Here is a 22,861-nt window from a genome sequence, read left to right as displayed (position 1 = left end):
TCTTATATATATATATATATATATATATATATATTTTATTAATGATATATATACATATATACACACAGAAACAAAGATTCTTCTATATAGACATTAGAGAAGATTCAGCGGTATGCCATGCACCAGGCTCTCCGCTGTTTTCATTATTCGTCATATCCGACTCTGCTATGTGATGCACATGTATTCTTGCTTCACCACCCTGTAATGAAATATTGTTTGTTACTAATTGTTTTCAATAATACATTATTTTATTATATAATATTTAATTTATTAATTAAAAACCCTTTCCATATTATAGAAAAAAACTAAAACAAGAATCTATATAAAACTATAGAATAGAATAGACTAATAGAATAGAATATATATATCATATATATATTTATATAAATAAATATATATATATATATAAATATATGTATATATATTTATATATATATATATATTATTATATCCTGTATTATTCCAGCCCATTATTAGAGATAGTAGCCACCTCTTATTTTGGTTTTCTTTCATTATTAGTGCTCAGAAAATTAAATATATCTACATATTTAGTCAAAATCAATTACATTATTTTATCTTATTCATAGCATAAATGTTCACAAAGATTACTAAAAAGAGATTGAATTAGACTACAGCAAATTGGCAAACTTTACCTTGTATCTGTTTCCACCGTGTTTGTTTGGGGCGTTCTTCAACATATCAGCAATACTTGTCTCAACATCTCTTTCAGTTGCATTAGTGTGGGTGTTGATACAGGCTTCTGGAAAGTTATAAGAATTAATTAATATATATAATTATAATTCTTTTTGTCAGGAGACAAGAAGCCACAGAGTAATAACATTGTTGGCTTTTATTTAGGTGTTCCCCTGTTCTCCAGTCTTCCTCCGTCCCCTCGTCCCCTTTGTCCTCCCCAGCATTCTCCATTCCCCTGTCCCCTCGTCCTCCCCACCATTACCCTCTCCTCTGTTCCCTCGTCTTCCCCACCATCCCCCCTGTCGTCCTCCCCACCATTCTAAACTACCTCATCCCATGCATTCCATGATGGTCTGATGCTTCCATCTGAAAATTGGGAACATCAAAAGATCTGACTTTCCCAATTTTCTGATGGGAACATCAAATGATCTGATATTCCCATCACTGAAAAATAAAAACAGATAAAAAAAATAATATGAAAAAATAGAAAATAAAATATACTCATGAAATGAACAGAATGGTTAACAACGCAGCTCAATTGCAATGCAATGTCACAATAACATTTAAATATACTTTAAGATATAATCTAGAAGAAAATAAGGATATTGAAACGGTTCATGAACTCTATTTCAATAAAGGACACTATGGGGAACTTTGAAAAATAGTTATTGAGTATAATTAGACAGACTTGTTGCTAGGCAGAGGAGTAATGAGATATATGGCAAATTTTGCAAAATATACAATGAAGGTACACAAACATTCATACCCAAACAAAGCAAAATGCTAGGTAAGAACAAAGCATTTGGCCCGTAGGAGAAAGGAGATACCCACAAGACTAGAATACAAGTCATTAACAAGCATGCAAGTATAATACATAATACATGCAGACATATATATAATCCAAAAAAATGTCAAATTTACGTACTTATTATTACATTACAAATATCCAAGGTTTTGAAGACACGTTTCCTCTTGCGCCCAACGAGTGAATACTGAGACCAGACCCCATAGGTCCCTATCCTCCTCATCATTCGTCTCACTGTGTCTCCACAGCTTGCACCGCCCATTTGAGACAGCGTCTGGACCTGTTAAAATAATGCATAAGCTGTAAGGTAATAGAGAATAATATATATCTTTCAATCTCAACATTAGATTTTCTAATTTCCAACTGTATTAAATAAATAGCATTAAAATATTTTCCTTCTTAACTATTACAAAAATCAACGAATTTGAGTAACTTTTGCTTTTGTTTTATTTGTACCTTAAACATAACACTGAACAATCAATTATGTGCCACCCCACCTTCCTTCATCTGCAAAAAAACTAATCAAAAGACATATGTACAAGGCTAAAAAAATTCAGCAACACTTACCATACTCAGGCTAAAAGAATTAAGCAACACTTACCATACTCTTTTTATATTCACTGTTAACTTTTAGCTCATGTGACAGACTTTCCACCTGCTCAACAGTTTCAAGTGGGGATGGAAGAATGTCTTCCAGGATTGGTATATCTCCATGTGTTTTTGACATATGGGTTTCCGTCATTTTGACAATATTCAGGAATTTTGCAAAAATAATGGCATTTACTATTTTTAAAAGATTATTAGCAAATTTACAGAAATGGTGCATTCGGAAGACAAAACCGTGGTAGACATGGTTGGAACAAGTTAGGTGAGAGGGTGGTGGAGGCCAAAACCATAATCATAATCATCTGTATCAAACCTTATTACAGGTAAAACCAGTAGGCAGTCTACTGTATTTTATCAAACCGTTATTAGTATAATAGATCTCGTAATAATTTTGCAAAAATAATGGCATTTACTATTTTTAAAAGATTATTAGCAAATTTACAGAAATGGTGCATTCGGAAGACAAAACCGTGGTAGACATGGTTGGAACAAGTTAGGTGAGAGGGTGGTGGAGGCCAAAACCATAATCATAATCATCTGTATCAAACCTTATTACAGGTAAAACCAGTAGGCAGTCTACTGTATTTTATCAAACCGTTATTAGTATAATAGATCTCGTAATAATTTTGCAAAAATAATGGCATTTACTATTTTTAAAAGATTATTAGCAAATTTACAGAAATGGTGCATTCGGAAGACAAAACCGTGGTAGACATGGTTGGAACAAGTTAGGTGAGAGGGTGGTGGAGGCCAAAACCATAATCATAATCATCTGTATCAAACCTTATTACAGGTAAAACCAGTAGGCAGTCTACTGTATTTTATCAAACCGTTATTAGTATAATAGATCTCGTAATAATTTTGCAAAAATAATGGCATTTACTATTTTTAAAAGATTATTAGCAAATTTACAGAAATGGTGCATTCGGAAGACAAAACCGTGGTAGACATGGTTGGAACAAGTTAGGTGAGAGGGTGGTGGAGGCCAAAACCATAATCATAATCATCTGTATCAAACCTTATTACAGGTAAAACCAGTAGGCAGTCTACTGTATTTTATCAAACCGTTATTAGTATAATAGATCTCGTAATAATTTTGCAAAAATAATGGCATTTACTATTTTTAAAAGATTATTAGCAAATTTACAGAAATGGTGCATTCGGAAGACAAAACCGTGGTAGACATGGTTGGAACAAGTTAGGTGAGAGGGTGGTGGAGGCCAAAACCATAATCATAAACATCTGTATCAAACCTTATTACAGGTAAAACCAGTAGGCAGTCTACTGTATTTTATCAAACCGTTATTAGTATAATAGATCTCGTAATAATTTTGCAAAAATAATGGCATTTACTATTTTTAAAAGATTATTAGCAAATTTACAGAAATGGTGCATTCGGAAGACAAAACCAATTTTTCACTTTTGACAATTGAGCACCTGCTACATCCAGATTCTAGGGAGGAAAGGAAGGACGATCTTACTGGATCCCATAGCCTCTCCGAGGCACAAACCAGGCTTTTACATAACCCCCCCCCCTGCACCCGAGCTTTTTAAAATAGTAAATGCCATTATTTTTGCAAAATTATTACGAGATCTATTATACTAATAACGGTAAATAAATAATAAATAGTAAATAAATCAAAATCAGTTACATTATTTTATCTTATTCATAGCATAAATGTTCTCGAAGATTACTAAAAAGAAATTGAATTAGACTACAGCAAATTGGCAAACTTTACCTTGTATCTGTTTCCACCGAGTTTGTTTGGGGCGTTCTTCAACATATCAGCAATACTTGTCTCAACATCTCTTTCAGTTGCATTAGTGTGGGTGTTGATACAGGCTTCTGGAAATTTATAAGAATTAATTAATATATATAATTATAATTCACTTTGCTATTCCCCATTCCACAGTCCTCTCGTCCTTCCCACTTCCCTGTCCCCACATCATCCCCACTATTCCCACTTCCCTGTCCCATCGTCCTCCTTACCATTTTCCCCTCCCCTGTCCTTCTTCCTCCCCCACCATCTCCCATTCACCTGTCCCTTTGTCCTCCCCAGCATTCCCCTGTCCCCACCATCCCCAACTCCCCAGTCCCCTCGTCCTCCCCACCATTACCCTCTCCTCTGTCCCCTCGTCTTCCCCACCATACCCCCCTCTCGTCCTCCCCACCATTCCAAACTACCTCATCCGATGCATTCTATAATGGTCTGATGCTTCCATCAGAAAATTGGGAACATCAAATGATCTGATATTCCCATCACTGAAAAATAAGAACAGCTAAAAAAATGAAATGAAAAAAATAAAAAAATAAACTATACTCATGAAATGAACAGTATGGTAAACAACACAGCTCAATTTCAATGCAATGTCACACAAAATTATTAAATCGAAATGAAAATAAATTGAAATCTATGAAAATTCAAATTATCAATACAATCGGAAATATTGAAATAATATCGCAACATAATATAGTGTGGGTTGCTCTTACGTGCAACAGACGTTGCTGTTTTTCAAAAAAGGCATGGTTTTACCTGTCACAAGTGTGGCATCTATACTTATACTCACGAAATGAACGGTATGGTAAACAACATAGCTCAATTGCAATGCAATGTCACAATAACATTTAATAACAATAATAACAATAACATTTAAATATACTTTAAGATATAATCTAGAAGAAAATAAGAACATTGAAACGGTTCATGAACTCGATTTCAATAAAGGACACTATGGGGAACTTTGAAAAACAGTTAATGAGTATAATTAGACAGACTTGTTGCTAGGCAGAGGAGTAAATAATGAGATATATGGCAAATTTTGCAAAATATACGGCACACAAACATTCATACCCAAACAAAGCAAAATGCTAGGTAAGAACAAAGCAGTTGGCCCGTAGGGGAAAGGAGATACCCACAAGACTGGAATACAAATCATTAACAAGCACACAAGTACTACACTACACAACAACCGCACTACTACCAGAACTGGACGAATCACTACCAAAACAACACATTGCACATCACTACCAAAACAACACAACACAACACAAGCATTGGCAAAGAATTATAGACCAGTTGCACTAACATCCCACATAATAAAATTATTTGAGAGTGATCAGGAGTCAGATTACTAGTTTTATAGACCAATGACCTCCACAATCCAGGCCAACAAGGATTTAGAGCAGTTTCTATGATCGAGCCACTGAGATCTATAAAGAATTCTGATCAAGAAAGAGATCTAGGGGTGGTTTTAGATAGAAAACTATAACCTGAGGATCATATTAAGAACATTCTGCGAGGGGCCTATGCTACACTTTTTAACTTTAGAATTGCTTTTAAATACATAGGTCAAAAAGTTTTAAAAGTTTTAAAAGTTTTTTAAACCTCTCGTGTATCATGAGTGTGTTAAAGCATCAGATGGTGCATTCAGATGATGAATATTACCTAGTTCCTTCATCTGGGAAGAATGAACACATATTGGTGCATTCGGATGATAAAAACTAACTACTGTAGTTTAATTGATCAACAGACTGTATATCATATGCAGACTGTATGTGGATCTGCGGGCCACTCCAAACAACAGCCTGGTGGACCAAGCTCCACCAGGGCTAAAGCACAAAGTGATATAGATGTGATAGAGAAACTAGGTCAAATGGAGGAGTAGGTCTGTATATTAAACAGCACCTGACGTGCACAGAGCTACTAAACTCAATGTGGTGGTAGAGTGGTGGGGGAGGGGGGGAAATTATTACGAGATCTATTATTCTAGAGAATAATGCATATAAATGCATATATGCATATAAATACAAAAGTAAATGTAAATAATTTTACCTTGCACCTAGATCCACCAAGCCTGTATGGCGCGCGTTTCAGTACTTCGGAAATCTAGAACTATCTTGAATCTCTAATCTGCAATGAAACAATACATATTATTGCACTTACCAAAACATGGATGAATGTAGAAAATACAGAACTATTAGCTGAATATCAAATAAATGGATTTAATCTATTTCACACAGATAGATATATTAGATATTATATTATATTCCTTTCTTCCCTAGAATCTGGATGTAGCAGGTGCTCAATTGTCAAAAGTGAAAAATTTGGTTTATTTAACATACACGCCATAGACCGGCTAGGGAAAAAAAGTTCATAAAACCCAGGGGCCATAGACCGGCTTGGGAAAAAAAGTTCGTAAAACCCAGGGGCCATAGACCGGCTATAAAAGAAAATTTGAGAAAACCCTGGGGCCATAGAACGGCTATTTAATCCCCTTGAATGGACCTGTGCATGGACCACTGAGGCATAAAAAAAAACACGGGCCATAGACCGGCTTGGGAAAACAAGCTAGGTTAGGCTAGGTAAAAAAGAAAGGAGCTAGGTTAGACTATGTATGTTTAAATCTCTGATTTAAACAGAGCCAGTGTTCAGTCAAATAACTGAATTTATCAAATCTTATCCTTGTATAATATACAAGCTGATGTGAGATCCCTGTCTACAGGTGGACTGGAACTATTATCCAGTAGGCAGTCTACTGTATTTTATCAAACCGTTATTAGTATAATAGATCTCGTAATAATTTTGCAAAAATAATGGCATTTACTATTTTTAAAAGATTATTAGCAAATTTACAGAAATGGTGCATTCGGAAGACAAAACCAATTTTTCACTTTTGACAATTGAGCACCTGCTACATCCAGATTCTAAAAAAGTTCGTAAAACCCAGGGGCCATAGACCGGCTATGAAAGAAAATTTGAGAAAACCCTGGGGCCATAGAACGGCTATTTAATCCCCTTGAACGGACCTGTGCATGGACCACTGAGGCATAAAAAAAAACACGGGCCATAGACCGGCTTGGGAAAAAGAAGTTCGTAAGACCCTGGGGCCATAGAACGGCTATTTAATCCCCTTGAACGGACATGTGCATGGACCACTGAGGCATCGAAAAAAAACATGGGCCATAGACCGGCTTGGGAAAACAAGCTAGGTTAGGCTAGGTAAAAAAGAAAGGAGCTAGGTTAGACTATGTATGTTTAAATCTCTGATTTAAACAGAGCCAGTGTTCAGTCAAATAACTGAATTTATCAAATCTTATCCTTGTATAATATACAAGCTGATGTGAGATCCCTGTCTACAGGTGGACTGGAACTTCTATCAACTAATCCATACATCAAACCTGTCCCTTACAGCCCACAATCTATCATTAGGAAAACCATGTGAGAAATCTTTAAGGAATTCTGATAAAGAAAGAGATCTAGGGGTGGTTCTAAATAGAAAACTATCACCTGAGGACCACATAAAGAACATTGTGTGAGGAGCCTATGCCATGCATTCCAACTTCAACAGCATGTTGTGGGGTGCCGATATTGTGTGCTAGGTTAGGCTAGGTTAGGCTAGGTAAAAAAGAAAGGAGCTAGGTTAGACTATGTATGTTTAAATCTCTGATTTAAACAGAGCCAGTGTTCAGTCAAATAACTGAATTTATCAAATCTTATCCTTGTATAATATACAAGCTGATGTGAGATCCCTGTCTACAGGTGGACTGGAACTTCTATCAACTAATCCATACATCAAACCTGTCCCTTACAGCCCACAATCTATCATTAGGAAAACCATGTGAGAAATCTTTAAGGAATTCTGATAAAGAAAGAGATCTAGGGGTGGTTCTAAATAGAAAACTATCACCTGAGGACCACATAAAGAACATTGTGTGAGGAGCCTATGCCATGCATTCCAACTTCAACAGCATGTTGTGGGGTGCCGATATTGTGTGCCATCACATGTAAACCAATCAAGCCCACAAATACGTCAACATGGACCAGCATTACACCGTCTAACATACTCTGTCAGATGTAACAACTAAATTTGTGAATTCAAGACCTAATCTATTGCATAACACAGTGTTAGTACGAGAAAAACATTACTTACATTCGAAGCCGTGTTTTAAAATGGCGGCGGTCTGGTACTGACGCTCCAAACTGTGTGTTCGTTTGCGTATGATGAACGTGTGACAATTTACTACAACAATTATTTAATTATTCTTATTCTTTATTTTAATATTTTTAGGGTACATGAAATTTCAAACTTATTTGCACACAATAATATAATTGCATTGTCATAACCTTTATATATTACGGAAAATACGATGACATGAACGAAGTCAAAGTGAAGTTGAAGTCAAAGTCATTCGCCGAACGTATTAGTCATTTTTTTTCTCCCAAACGATAGGGGTAACAAATCCACAGAGAATATAAGAAATTGAAATTGAAATTGAAATTGAAATAAGTTTAGAGAGAATATAAGTGTACAGTAAAGTCAATTTTATTCAGGAAAGTACATACATAGTTGATTTACAAACATAATGTTGGATTTATAGATAGAGCTAGTGCATACAATACCTAAAGCCACTATAGTAGGCCTATAGCATTTCAGGCAACCGGGCAGTATATATGGACCCCTTACTCAAATCTCTGAATATGTTAGATATTAAGTCCCTGCACATACTCTCATGTGTATTTTATATATATAAAACGCTGCACTGTAATGTCAATCCTGACCTTAAAAGCTTCCTAGAAGGTTGTAACAGATCCCATGAGCACCACACCAGAAACAAATACCTATTTGATATTCCAAGAGTACGACTTAGTCAAACTAGAAATGCTTTACAAATCAAGAGACCTCGAATGTGGAATGACCTTCCCAATTATGTTAAAAACTGTACCTCTCCCAACCAGTTTAAGATAAATAAAGATAAATTTATAAGTTAAGAAAAATTCCACAAATCAACAACCCTGTTACTGACCCTGTATTTACCCAAGTCTTTCCTAAATCTAAACTTATCCAATTTATACCCATTGTTTCGTGTTCTATCTTGTGTTGACAATTTTAATACCCTATTAATATCCCCTTTGTTATATCTATTCAGGAAATTGTGGTTGATCTCGAACCCATTGATAATGTGACGACTTATACAGAATTTTGTAACTATATCATCAAAATTGTAACCAGCTTAGCTAAATGTAGTGTGGGGTTCAGTCCCTAAGCCCATATATGTGCCTCTCTAACCATTTAGGTTACAGGGCAAAAACATAAAAACAAAGGTAACTGCAGAAGGCCTATTGGCCCATACCAGGCAGCTCCTATCTATAACAGATAAACACTAAGTACTACCTAATTAACTCAATGTAACCTACCAACCTAACCCCCAAAATGTCAATCCATATCTTTTATTTTAAACAATGCTGTTTTGTTGACCAAATTGTATTTTTACTCTTTTTCTGTCATGTTTCTCCCACCCCTGTTTTTTCCCTTTTTTCTTATTTTTTCTCAACATAATTCATACTTTAATTATGCGGATCAGGACATCACCTGATCAAACACATCAAACATCGTTTGACCACCATCAAACACACACATTTCGTGTGTGTTTGACGCTCACTGATATGTACCAGCGTTGTTTTATATATGGTGCTATTCTATCTTACGCTTTGTTGCTCTTTTTTACCTACGGGCTCATAGAACATTCTATTGCGAAAACATTGGCACAAAAATGAATGACGTACATACAATAATAATGTCAGGACAGTGATATAATTATAAACTTTCAAAGCACTGTATCGCCCATGTGTCGTCTTGTCACCAATACTGGGTAACAGTTCCGCCACTTCCCACACTCTTGCGGGTGGGCAGCGACCATTATTCTACGTTTATATTCATATCACCGTGTTGGGAATTTCATTGCGAGTACATTGATACCAAAATTAACGCTGTAGGACAAGTGTGGAAGTGATAACAATCCCAAGAGTAAAAACATTTTGTTGCTCTTGGGCACTCACGGCGAGTCATCTACGTAGGTATTTATTGGGTGCTGGTATTCATATAACTTTTGGTGACCGTTTTTGCTGATTTTCTTCTAGAGAATGTTATTGCGAACACGTTGGTACCAAAATGAAATACATAGCTCGAGAACTAAGGTCAGGAGAGTAAAAAGAGTATACACATTTTTGTTTTGACGCTTAATTAAGGTTATTGTGAGTACTCATCGCCTGCCTAGAAACTGGAACTAGTAATTCCATCTATCATACATATCATACAAGAGGAGCCACACATCTATGGATCATCCAATAAAATCAGCAGACTTCTAGATGTTACTACTGCTCGGCTTAGACTCGGTTACAAGTATCTCTGGGAATTCTCATTATCTGCTGATGTAGACCTGACCAAATGTAAACTGTGTCAACAAAATTATTCGCACACCCTCCGTCACTATGTGATGGAGTGCGAAAAGATACATGAATTTAGAGACAATTCTATAACCAATGTTCCAGCGATGTGTCAATATTTCATTCAAAATGATCTGCTACCAGAAATTTTAGCCAAATATCCCCAGTTTGCTAACTGTAGATAACAACTAAGTGATTGTAACCTATCCACCGCTGCCCACTGGATGGGGGACGGTGTGCAGGACAAACATATAAATTTTGATACTAGCTCTCCACATATGTCAGTTGCTTAATTTAGAACCTGTACTTGAGGTCGATCTCGAACCCATTGTTGATGTGATGACTTATATTGAATTTTGTAACTAGCTCATCAAGATTGTAACTTGCTTAGCTAAATGAATTGTGGGGTTCAGTCCCTGAGCCCATTATGTGCCTCTGTAACCCTTTCCACAACCGCCCACAAGATGGGTATGGGGTGCATAATGGGGTGGGGTGTCTTGGCCAAACGTGCCACATCAAAACCACAAGTTGACATTGAATGTGAATTAACAATGAGACAAGTAAGATTTATACTAATACATTTATACTAACTCTGTTGAGCGTTGACCATTTATACATCAAATCTGTTGATGTGAGCACTTTAGTTTAGTCTGCCGTTTAAAGAAAAAAAGAGCATATCAATGGTATATCACAGAAAACGAATTTATCATAAACTCATGTATTTGTCTTATCATATTGAACTGCATTCATATTTTTAATATATAACAATATGAATATACAAATTTCTGTAAATCCCCTACCTTGTTGGAATCTGTGGAAATGAATGAGCAAATGTGCTGGCTGAAGGCGCTGAAGGAAACCACATTGGTTTCATTTTGGATACAAATGTCCATGGAAATTCAAAATGGAAACTAATTATATAGTTGAACCTGCAGAGACGAGTTTAAGAATCTGTGTTGAGAGTGATGGACACAGCCTTCACAATTATACTTCAGAGAATGTAAACATCTAAGAGTCATTAGAAATATGTGTAGAATAATAAACCCTACATTGTTTGAGTTAGGGAAAACACCATTTGTGATATATAGATACTATAGCTGTTCCTAAAGATTCACCCTTTTTTGCACCAGCAAGATAACATATAAGATTTTAAGAGTTGACGAATGTTAATATTCTTGTTTGATAAACTGTGAACTTGAGACATAGTTAATAAGAACATATTAACACAACAAAATGTTTTCAGAATCCTTAACACCACTTTCCAACAACTTATATAATTTATATAAATTATTTTAGAGAATAATACATAAATTATATATTTAAACATGATATAGTGTTTAGTGGAATGTATAAGGAGTCAAATTGTGTTAAAAAGAGCAATTTTTAGAAAATTTGGAAAAATACTTTTTTCTGTTCAAATTATAACTAAATGGATTATAAAGGTTTCACTCAGCCAATATATATCATTCACAATTTATTAATGAATTTTACAAAAAAACACCATAAATTTTATATTTAAACATGTAAAAACTATTTGTTTTACATTTGGAAGAAAATAATTGTAGAAAAACAATTTATAATTAAACCTTTGTGTTTGGATTTTTTGAGTAAAAGTTTCTCAAAGGCTTTCCTGCACCATTCTCAATGCAAATCATTCCCACACCTATGGCAAGAGATAGGCGAACGTTGTGTAGATGATTTGTGTTTGCTGGGTTGTCCTAAACCATTCACTTGGCTGGAATACAGAGTCGTGGCTTTTAAGTTTCTCTCAACTCCTGGCACAACGTTCGTAGTGAGCGGGCAAGACAATGGTACATGGACATCCTTTCCCAATTTATTGGAATAAAGCAGAGTCATAGTATCAGGCTTACTCTCAACAACTAAATCGGCCACACAGGAATCTGGAACAACCACATCCCACTTCTCCACTGAAGGGGTACTGGTTACTGGAACAAATGCTTGAGTAACAACATTAGAACTGACAACTGGATTTATATTAGTACTGACATCAGCACAGGTAGAATGGACAAAACCATCTTCTACAACAGGTTCATTCATAGAACTAACTTCAGCACAGGCAGAATAATCATGGGCTGCAACTGGCTGTTTACACAAACGGGGATCAATCTCACCCACAACATGATTTATGGCCACATCATTACCCAATATAACATCCACACCTGGGATGGGCAACTGTGTACTAACACCCACAGTGCATAAACTTGGTGTAATGGTGGATCTGAAATTAATGTCTATTAGAGGTACAGTTTTACATCCTGCAACACTCTGAAGAACAACAAACTTTCCAGTATCTCTCTTTTCAACATCAGAAAGAATACTGGATGAAATTATGGTTTGGGAAGCACCTGTATCACGAAGAATAACCACTGGCTTCCACTTCCCATTAATACACAAAACTTCACCTGAAGACATATATGGTGAATACTGTTTCACCCAATTGGGGTTTACAGTTACATGTTTATTAGTAAGTTTATTTTGCACACCTCTGCAATAAATGAGACCAGTTGGTCGTAACTCAGGGTGCAATATAAAACAGGAATTAATTCCATGGCCTTTTCTCTTACAATGGGAACAAGACCTTACAGTGGACACACTGGTAGAACCAACTGTAGGTTTAGAAATAACCTTATTATTATTTGACATTCCTGACAATGAAGTAGCAGGGTTAGGTTTTGTAAGAGAAGAGCTCATGGGAGTAACTGGAGCACTAGGACGGGATGGATTCTGATAAGGAGTTCGGTGAGCATTATAATTTACTCTACGACTAGACTTAGGTGAAGTGGCCGTAAACTGGGCCTTAGTCAACAACTCATGCTCATCCGCGAGCTTTGACAGCTCATAAATGTCTGTTACATTCTTTTGTTCTGCCATAAAAGTAGACAACTGGTCTGGGAGACATGACAATACTTCTTCCATTATAAGAAGATTCTTTAGAGCATCAAAGTCAGTGACTGAAAGTGACTTTAACCATCTGTTGCAAAAATTCATCTTCTGACGAGTAAAATCTGCTATTGTCTGATCACTTATCCTCCTTAGGTTCCTAAACTTTTGCCTGTGTGCCTCTGGATTTATTTGATATGCATTTAAGATGCTTTTCTTTACAAATTCGTAATCAAAGCTATGAGCGTCAGGTAGGGATGTAAAAACCTCCTGACTACGCCCCTTAAATTGAGACTGCATAATGGCTACCCACTGATCCCTTGGCCAGTTCATACTGATGGCAATTTTATAAAAATGAGCAAAGAAAACCTCAGGATCCTCCTCATTGAACTTGGGTAACTCTATATACTTATGCGTCCTGATGAGATTATTATCCCTATTTGTTGAAACATTACTAGTATTTTCATGCCCAGCTGCCATACGCTGTGATTCAAGCCTGAAGTTAGTGTCAGCCATTTGTTGTTGAATCTCTAATTGCCTAGTTTGTTCCTCGGCTTGTTGCTTCTTTGTGGCTTCGAGTTGCAACTGTGCCATAACCTCTAACCGCCTAGTCTCGAGCTCCCTCTGCTGAGCTTCAGCCTCTAACTTTTTCTGTTGCTGTTGAGCTTCAATCTCTCTTTGACGAGCTTCAGCCTCTAATATTTTCTGTTCTTTTTGAGCTTCAAGTTCTAATATTCTCTGTTCTTTTTGAGCATCAAGCTTAGCATATGCTATTTGCGCTTCTAACTCAAGACGCTTTAACGTCATCTGATCACTCGACTCCTCTCTTAACTCCTCTAGAACTTCTTCCTCTAACTCCCCATTCTCAACAAAATGCGTCACAATGACTTTCAATATTTGGGCTTTAACCATTCTATTGTTGGCGGTCAAATCCAACTGATTTGCCATTTGTATTAACTCAGTCTTTTTAAGGCTTTGAATCCCTTCAAAGTCTGGGTGAGCCACCAACGATGCAACTTTCTCCTCCATCGTTACTAACACTTGGCACTTGATTCACAACAATAATTAAAAGCAATGGCACTGCACTACACTTCACTGTAAAATTGTCACCACACTGAAAATTCGCTTGGCCTCACTGCACAAACAATATACAGGATGACTTACCTCAAAATCGTGAAACGTTGTTACTCGACACACAGGAAGACTTGCTTGGCACATGGAATAGTTCTTATAAAACACACAGACACCTAACACACTGGTACCTAGGAAGGCAAGGTTAGATTAGCATAAGTAAGGTTAAGTGGGAACAATATTTCCCGGCACAGGCCCCCATAACTCTTTGTTACCTATCGTTCGTTACGGCTCGTGACCCTACAGCAGCCAAGCTTTAATTACGTCTAGGGATACCACTGCTGCTCTCTAAAGCGGGTCACCAGTATAACCCCATGAATGATAACAGGCACAGAATTAAAAGTATATCTCCCTTAGGACTGAAGAAATATACGTATGCATTTTAATATATATATATTTCATATACATCTCAATATTGTATATATGAACAGTGGGTCACTATTAAAGCAAACATCAAAATATTGTCTCTCCCAGAATAAAGATCTACTACATGACACAACAACAAGTAAACAGACTTATCTCCCACATGTTACTCCTCCTGGTCCCGTATCAGCTACTGAACTCTCGCTCTGTCGCTACCCATAATTCTCTCCCGTCTGCCTCATCCAGGATGAGGGATGGAAACTAAGGACTTTTTAATATATAAAACTAATTGAACAACCACTTGTTCTCAAAACACACAAGAATGCAAATTACATATAATAGTTACTTGCAAAATATATAAGTACAATGCCACCTGTTTAATTACAGAAAATAAATAATTATAAAAACTAAATAAAAGTGACATCTGGAACTCCCAAAACTGAACAGGTCCAACTTCCCGAATCTAACAGGTATTAGACGTGTGCAAAGCAACCGCGCTCCTGTCCCCACTGACGCTGCCACACCACACGATAATTTACCAAAACACAATGTGTGTACATATACAGGCAATGATATAATGGAACAAAACAAGTTATTTTAAATTTATATACGTATTCTGCTAGGAGTATGTAACATCGCCCTCCTCCTTACTCCTCACCTGCCTCCTCCTCTCTCTCCCTCCTCGCCCTACTCCTCCTCCTTCCTCCTCGCCCTACTCCTCCTTCCCCCCTCACCCTACTCCTCCTCCTTCCTCCTCGGTCTCCTTAATACTCGCCCTCCTCCTCCTCCTTCCTCCTCGCCCTACTCCTCCTTCCACCTCAGCCTCTTCCTTTCTACTCGCTCTCCTCCTCCTCCTTCCTCCTCGCCCTACTCCTCCTTCCTCCCACTTCGCTCTCCTCTTCCTGCTTTCTCCTTGCTCTCCTCCTTCCTCCTCGCCCTACTCCTCCTCCTTCCTCCTCCCTCCTCCTCGCTCTCCTCATCCTCAACGTCCTCTTTAACTTCCTCCTCTACTTCATCCTCCTTCCTCCTCTGCCTCGACCTCCTCCTCCTCCTTCCTCCTCGATCTTCCTCCTTCCTCCTCGATCTCCTCCTCTTACTTGGAATTCTTCCTCCTTCCTCCTCGACCTCTTCCTTAAAAAATGAATAAAAATGATGAATTAACCTTTATTGTGATCTTGTTTCTTTTTACTAAATGTTGAAATATACTTTTATATTTCTACATTTATATAAATAACAGCAATAAAAAACTACGATTATGAAACATTTAAGGTTGCCACAGGGTTTAAAAAAAAATTTTGCCAACGTTTCGTGCAATACGTTTCAGAAACTTATTTACATCCACACAAAATTACGCATCTAATGCGTGAAAACAAACGTTGCCACTACTTTCCAATACTTTCTAGATATGTTGTGGCAACCTAAAATGGTTTCCTGGGAACAAACGTTTCCAATTCTTTCTAACACTTTCCAGGAACGTTGTGGAAACATTAAATTGTTTTCTGGGTGGTGATGAGTGGAGACGGTGGTTGTGGTGAGGTTGGTGGTTAGTGGAGACGGTGGTAGCGGTGGTGAGTGGAGACGATGGTGGTGAGTCTAGACGTTGATTGTGGTGGGGTTGGTGGTGAGTGGAGAAAATGGTGAGCTTGGTGAGTAATGATGGTGTTGGTGGTGGTAAGTGGAGAAAATTGTGGTGAGTGAAGATGGTGTTGGTGGTGGTGAGTGGATGTGGTGGTGGTGAGTGGAGACGATGGTGGTGGTTGCGAGTGGAGACAGTTATGGTTACAAGTGGAGACCGTGGTTGTGGTGAGTGGAGACGATGGTGGTGGTGAGAGGAGACGGTGGTCGTGGTGGTGGTGGTGAGAGGAGACGGTGGTGGTGAATGGAGACGGTGGTGGTGGTTATGGTGAGTGGAGACGATGGTGGTGCTGGTTATGGTGAGTGGAGACGGTGGTGGTCGTGGTGTGTGGAGACAGTGGTGGGGATGGTAATGAGTGGAGATGGTGTTGGTGGTAGTGTTGGAAACCCGACATGCATAATAACATAAGTTACCCATTAAAGAAATCAGAGAACGGGTATTCCGTTATGTCAACAACATGACGTATCTTTATATTAACTCTATTTCTTTTAAACAACAGTTTAGTGACTTAAAACAATTTCATATTTTGACCAAACCCCCCTGCAGTTTTCAAAATATTTGAAATGTCGGAAATTTGACTCCTCAGCGTAATTTTTGAGCCGAATTCTGACTCTTTTAATAAACAATTGTTCACTAGAACTGAATATAATTTCCAACACCTGGAATATAGCTTAATTCTTTATTCCTTAACAATAATTAGAACCACTAAATATTTTAAGACGTCTCCCGTAGGGCGTAGTCACGCACACTCAGCAACATGTAAACACAGAGGAAGCACTCCCTGACATTATTTACAACACTAAAGGTTCTTTCTCCGTGCTTTGACACAACCTCTACGATCCACCCAACCGAAGATCTCATGAATAAGGGAAGAACAATTTTCAGTATTTCTACTGCATTTAATACTGGCCATTAATATTGTAGGAAATATCATTAAGACGTGGGATTAAATCCCCAAACAACTACGTACTCAACATTATACTACCATCTTATTCATGTCATGCCTGTACTTATATCTTTAGGGAACCATTATTAATTCCTTACATCCCAAACAGGTAATTGTGAGGGAAGTTACTGAAGCAGACAGTTGGCTCCCAGCATAATTATAGGAATTGCTACCTGCTGTACACCAAGCCTTGCAGCCCTCCAGATAGCCACTATTACATAGTACTTTGAGGCACAGGGCCACACCCAATTCTGATGCTACCATTACACAGCCTTAATAGGGAACAACTACAATAGCAGCTAAGGCCATTTGTGTTTCATACTGTAGACATAGTATTAGCAGTTATCAATTTAATTTGCTATAATAATGGTAGATTAGACCACCATATGTGGTATGATTCATAATTTATATAATAATGACTACGTAAACAATTTGTGGTTTATGAAGGATCCACCTCCAAGTGGTTTAAGCTACAAATTGTCCCACCCAACTGTGTGTGATAAATTCTAGCAGTTGAATCAGAATATACTGTCCACTACTAACTAAGAACTAACTCAGAAGAAAAATAATATAATATTAAATTCAAATAAAAAAAATTAAAGTAAATATTTGAATATTCACAGAATAATAATAATTAAAGCTTGTTAGGATTTTCCCACATAAGTTATGGTCCTTCAAACCGGATACAAGATCCTGATTAGGATCTATATAAACATTAGTGCAATATTTACTATACATTTTCAAGCCTAACTTTTTCAATCTTTTCTAATAGTGAAAAGAACTTAGAACAAGCACTATTATTGTTCTGAGGACTGTACCAAAAGAACAGTTGTGCTTTTTCATTACAGGAGGGTGATAAGAGGCTAATTAATTTACCAATAAATGTATATGATTTTTGTAATTTTAAGGGTATATATATAAACAATACATAATATATAATATTGCACCATTATTGTAACAATTACTGCATGTCACATTATTTACAACTAATTCTTGCACAAGGGTAGGACATTTTAGGCTGGTGTTGTACAGCAACCTAGTCTAATTTATTGTGCTAACCTGGTGTAAGGGTAAGAATTTACACTTGTCTAGATTTGAACATATATTACAACCTAGCAAGCACATATTTTATGCAGTGTCTTAAGACAACCCAAGTTGTGTTGTCTACATAATATTACCCTAACTATAGTAATAATTTAACTATAATCATTTCACCTTTGAGTGTTAATCTGTGTCTCTGTACCAACTAAGAGTGATAATTGAGGAGCTAACTTGAGGTAAATCCAGCATAGATACAAGGTTACCACTCAAATTATAGTGTGTGTGTGATTATATAATGTGTATTTTAAATGATAAACAGCTCTAGTTCAGAAACTAGTAGCTCTACAAGCTCAAGTGCTAGAAGCAGTTCAAATCAAAATCCAACAAGGCTTAGCACTAGTACATCTGCAACACAGTTAGCAAATACATCCATTCTGTCTACTGCCAAAAATGTAAAAGCGACCCTCACTGGTATGAACGGCCACTTAACCCGACAGATCAAAAGATGCAAAGAGTTATGTAATCGAACTCCAGTTGATTATGTAGAACAGGAAGGCCATTATAAAGTTGTAGAGAGCAGATATCGGCATGTACAAATGCAAATCCTGAAATATCAGGATGTACTTGCTACTACTAACATAGACGAAGATGCAATGGACGCTGTAGTACAAGAAAATGCATATTATGAAGATACAATGCAAACAAACTTACAACACTTTGTCAAGTTAATACCCATACACAAGGCCACTACGAACATTGCAACCACAGCTTCCCAAAACTCGACACAACTAGAAGTCAAATTACCATCACTCAAAGTCTCCCAACTTACCTCCTGTACAGAGGACGAGAGTTGGAACAACTTCTGGAACAAACTTCTTGATTCTGTGGATTCTATTGCCAATGTAGCAAAGACAACAAAATTTAAATATTTCCTAGCTGTCTTAAATAATGAAGCGTTAAAGGTGGTCTGGAATTTTACCTTCACTGATGATGGTTATGATAGCGCAGTACAGCTCCTTAAGGAAAACTATGCTAAACCAGAAAGGACTATCAGACTTATAAACCAGAAGCTGTTAGATATTTCCCCTCCAGATGGGTCAGCTGACTCACTCCAAGCCTTTAGATTGGAGCTTGAGTCCTTGCTCAAGGCGCTTAAGAATAAAGTGAATATGGATGAATTGGACTGGATAATCCAAGTCCATATGAGACACAAATTACCCAGTGACGTACTGAATAAGTTGTTTGTCTTATATAACAAATCTTCTCTGACAGTAAAGGAGATAACAGATGGTTTACGAACCATCATAGAAAGACAACGGAATAACACAGATGGAAAAGCGACATCTAGACCTTCTTCTACCCCTAATAGTAAACAACAGAGTACAAACAGTACTCCAAATAAATCTAAAACAACTTTCCCCTCCCCAAAGAGGAAACAAGGCAGTGTGGGCACATATGCAGTGGGTCCCTCCAAACCTACAGTTAATGTGTCACCCAAAACGGTGACTTCCCAAGATGCTGTTAATGTCTGGAGGCCATGTGTGTTCTGTGAAGAACATGCCATGTACAACCGCAAAGCTTACCCTGATAATGCTATATGTATAAAACGACTCAAGGAGTTACGTAAATCCACCAGATGTATAAGGTACCATAATCCCAACACCTGTGCAACTCAAATGCGCACCTGCAACAGGCGCCATAAGGGTCAACACCATACAGCACTTTGTGGGGACTCAAGTACAAAGTCTTCCAAAAAATCTCCAGTCTTCCAAAGGAAGGAACTTCCATTTCAGTACAGCTTTGTATTATGCTTCCTGACATAAATGTCTTGTCAGCAAGGTCTGATCATAAATCAGCTCTACTCACTGCTCAATTGATCATTAAAAATTGAAAGTCCAAGGTCACCATATGATGATTATTTGACCAAGGATCTCAAATGACTTTTATCTCAAAGGAGTTGGTAGATGCCCTGAAACTAAAGCCTGTACAAGAGACACTAATAGACATGGCAGGATTCCTGACTATCTCAAGAGCCCAAGTCTTCAAGGTAATACAACCTAAAGTACGTTTAGGCGGTTATGTCCGAACGATACAAGCTCTTGTAGTAGATAGATTCCTATCAGACCTATATGTGTATGGTCTAGGGACAACAGCTTAATTTCTGGAAGAAAAGGGAATCAAATTGGCTGACAAAATCACATCAGATAACCTCTCCAATATTGAATCCTTATGGAATCAGATGTCTACCATAAGTTTATCAAAGGAAAAGATGAAAAACAGGGAATGAACCTGTTACCGTCTGCAGGTGGCTATTTGCTAACAGGCTCAGTATTACAGCTGAAGCAACCCGCACCTGTAGACCACCAACATGCCAACCCAGTAATGGTTGCATGACAAGGAGAACAGTCTCCACTACAATTCAGAGACATGTCCGAGGATGAGCTTGATCCCCCTCTACATAAATTATGGGACCTGGCAACTCTCGGCATTGTCCCTGAACAACCTAGTCCAGATGACGACTGGACTTACAAACAATACCTGGACTCAGTTATCTACAGAGATAATCAATACTGGGTCAGGTTACTATGGAAGCTGAATCACTCTCAGCTACCTGTCAACCATTTTATGGCACAAAACCAATTAAAGTCACAGGTGTTGCACTTACAAAGACATCCTGAGAACTTGAAATTGTACCATGAAATAATCTAGAAGCAACTCGATGACAAATTTATCATTGTCACAAATGATAACCCAAAAGAAGGACACTACCTGCCACACCATCCTGTACTGAAAAATTGAGCTACTACCCCACCACGGATAGTATTTAATTTGCAGTGCTAAGACAAAGCAGAGTAGCATTTCCTTTAATGACTGCCTTCAAACTGGCCCTAGCCTGACACAAAGGCTATACGACGTGCTGTTAAAGTTCTGCATCGGGACTTACGCATACACGGAAGACATCAGTAAAGCTTTCCTTAGGGTAGGTCTCCAAGAAGAAGACCGTAACTACACAACGTTCCTATGGATCAAGGATCTTAACGATCCAAACAGTGGATTAATCACTTACAGGTATGCGTCTGTTTTGTTTGGTGCCCTGTCTTCCCCATTTCTACTTCAAGCTAACTTAGACACACACTTGAAGAAGTCCAATAGCTTTGTTTCTTTTAAACAACAGTCTGGTGTTTAAACTTAATAAAAAAGGGTTCACTAGGACTGAATATAATTTCTAACACCAGGAATATAGCTTAAATGTCTATTCCTTAATCATAATTAGAACCACTAAATATTTTAGGTCGTCTCCCGTAGGGCGTCGTCACGCACACTCAACAACTTGTAAACATGGAGGAAACACTCCCTGACATTATTTACAAACTAAAGGTTCTCCGAGCTCCGACACAGGATCCGCCCAACTGAAGATCTCATGAATAAGGAAAGAACAATTTTCGGTATTTCTACCGCATTAAATACTGGTCATTATTATTGTAGGAAATATTGTTAAGACGTCGGATTAAAAACCCCAAACAAGTACATACTCAACATTATACTTCCCTCTTATTCATGTCATACCTATACTTATAAGTTTAGGGAACCATTCCTTACATCCCAAACAGGTAATTGTGAGGAAAGTTATTGAAGCAGACAGTTGGCTCCCAACATAATTATAGGAATTGTTACCTGCTGTACAGAAAGTCTTGCACACCTCCAGATAGTCGCCATTACATGGCACTCTGAGGCACAGGGCCACACCCAGTTCTGATGCTACCCTTACACAGCCTTAGTAGGCAACAATTACAGTAGCAGCTAAGGCCATTTTGTGTTTCAAACTGTAGACATAGTATTAGTAGTTATCAATTTAATTTGCTGTAATAATAGATTAGATCACCATATGTGGTATGATTTACAATTTATATATCAAAGACTAGGTAAACAATTTGTGGTTTATGAAGAATTCACCTCCAAGTGGTTTAACCCTTTAACTGCGCCGCCTCCAAATATGACACCCCCCCCCCCTCCCCCTCGCGCAGGAAATAAATTATCTTGAAAAAAATTCTTTTGTTTTTTAAAGTGTCAAAAACCCTTCCCTCAGTATGGGTTTGTAAAAAAAATCGAAATTGTACTTACTTTGGCTGCTATGGGGTCCGTAAGTTGGCAAGTGACATCATCATTCCCCGTTTGCCCGTGACATACGCTGCCGGGGCCAGTAGGGCGCCCGGGGTGGGACGCGAGTTGCTGCGAATATATTTTTGTTCATTTTTGGCACACAGTTCCAAATACATTTTATTTGTTTTGCTCAAACATGCTAATCCTATGTATTCATAGGATTAGCATGTTTGAGCAATGAATCCAATGAATGAATGTTTGAATCCAAGGAAATTCCCTGTTTCATTTTTCCTCCGTGGTCTGACATTGTCACATTCTTAATCACGTGTTTATTTTCGTGATATACACACACACACACACATATATATATATATATATATATATATATATATATATATATATATATATATATA

The 22,861-nt window shown here is 37.5% G+C and overlaps 1 protein-coding gene and 1 long non-coding RNA gene across 2 annotated transcripts in view; one reads left to right on the top strand and one right to left on the bottom strand.

The window, feature by feature from the left end:
- Positions 1–22,861, top strand: part of LOC138365178 (uncharacterized) — a 352,859-nt gene that overhangs the window by 53,657 nt on the left and 276,341 nt on the right. The window lies entirely within an intron of this gene.
- On the bottom strand, positions 653–6,214 carry LOC138365415 (uncharacterized). The gene is made up of 4 exons (XR_011228799.1): positions 5,938–6,214; positions 3,844–3,950; positions 1,619–1,778; positions 653–760 (listed from the first exon to the last, which is right to left on the bottom strand). It is a non-coding gene; the product is annotated as an uncharacterized lncRNA (long non-coding RNA).

Source organism: Procambarus clarkii, chromosome 16 (assembly GCF_040958095.1).
Source record: "Procambarus clarkii isolate CNS0578487 chromosome 16, FALCON_Pclarkii_2.0, whole genome shotgun sequence".
NCBI classification, from domain to species: Eukaryota; Metazoa; Arthropoda; class Malacostraca; order Decapoda; family Cambaridae; genus Procambarus; species Procambarus clarkii.
The sequence above is the reverse complement of the archived record's forward strand: the minus strand, read 5'-3'. Positions and strand labels throughout refer to the sequence as shown.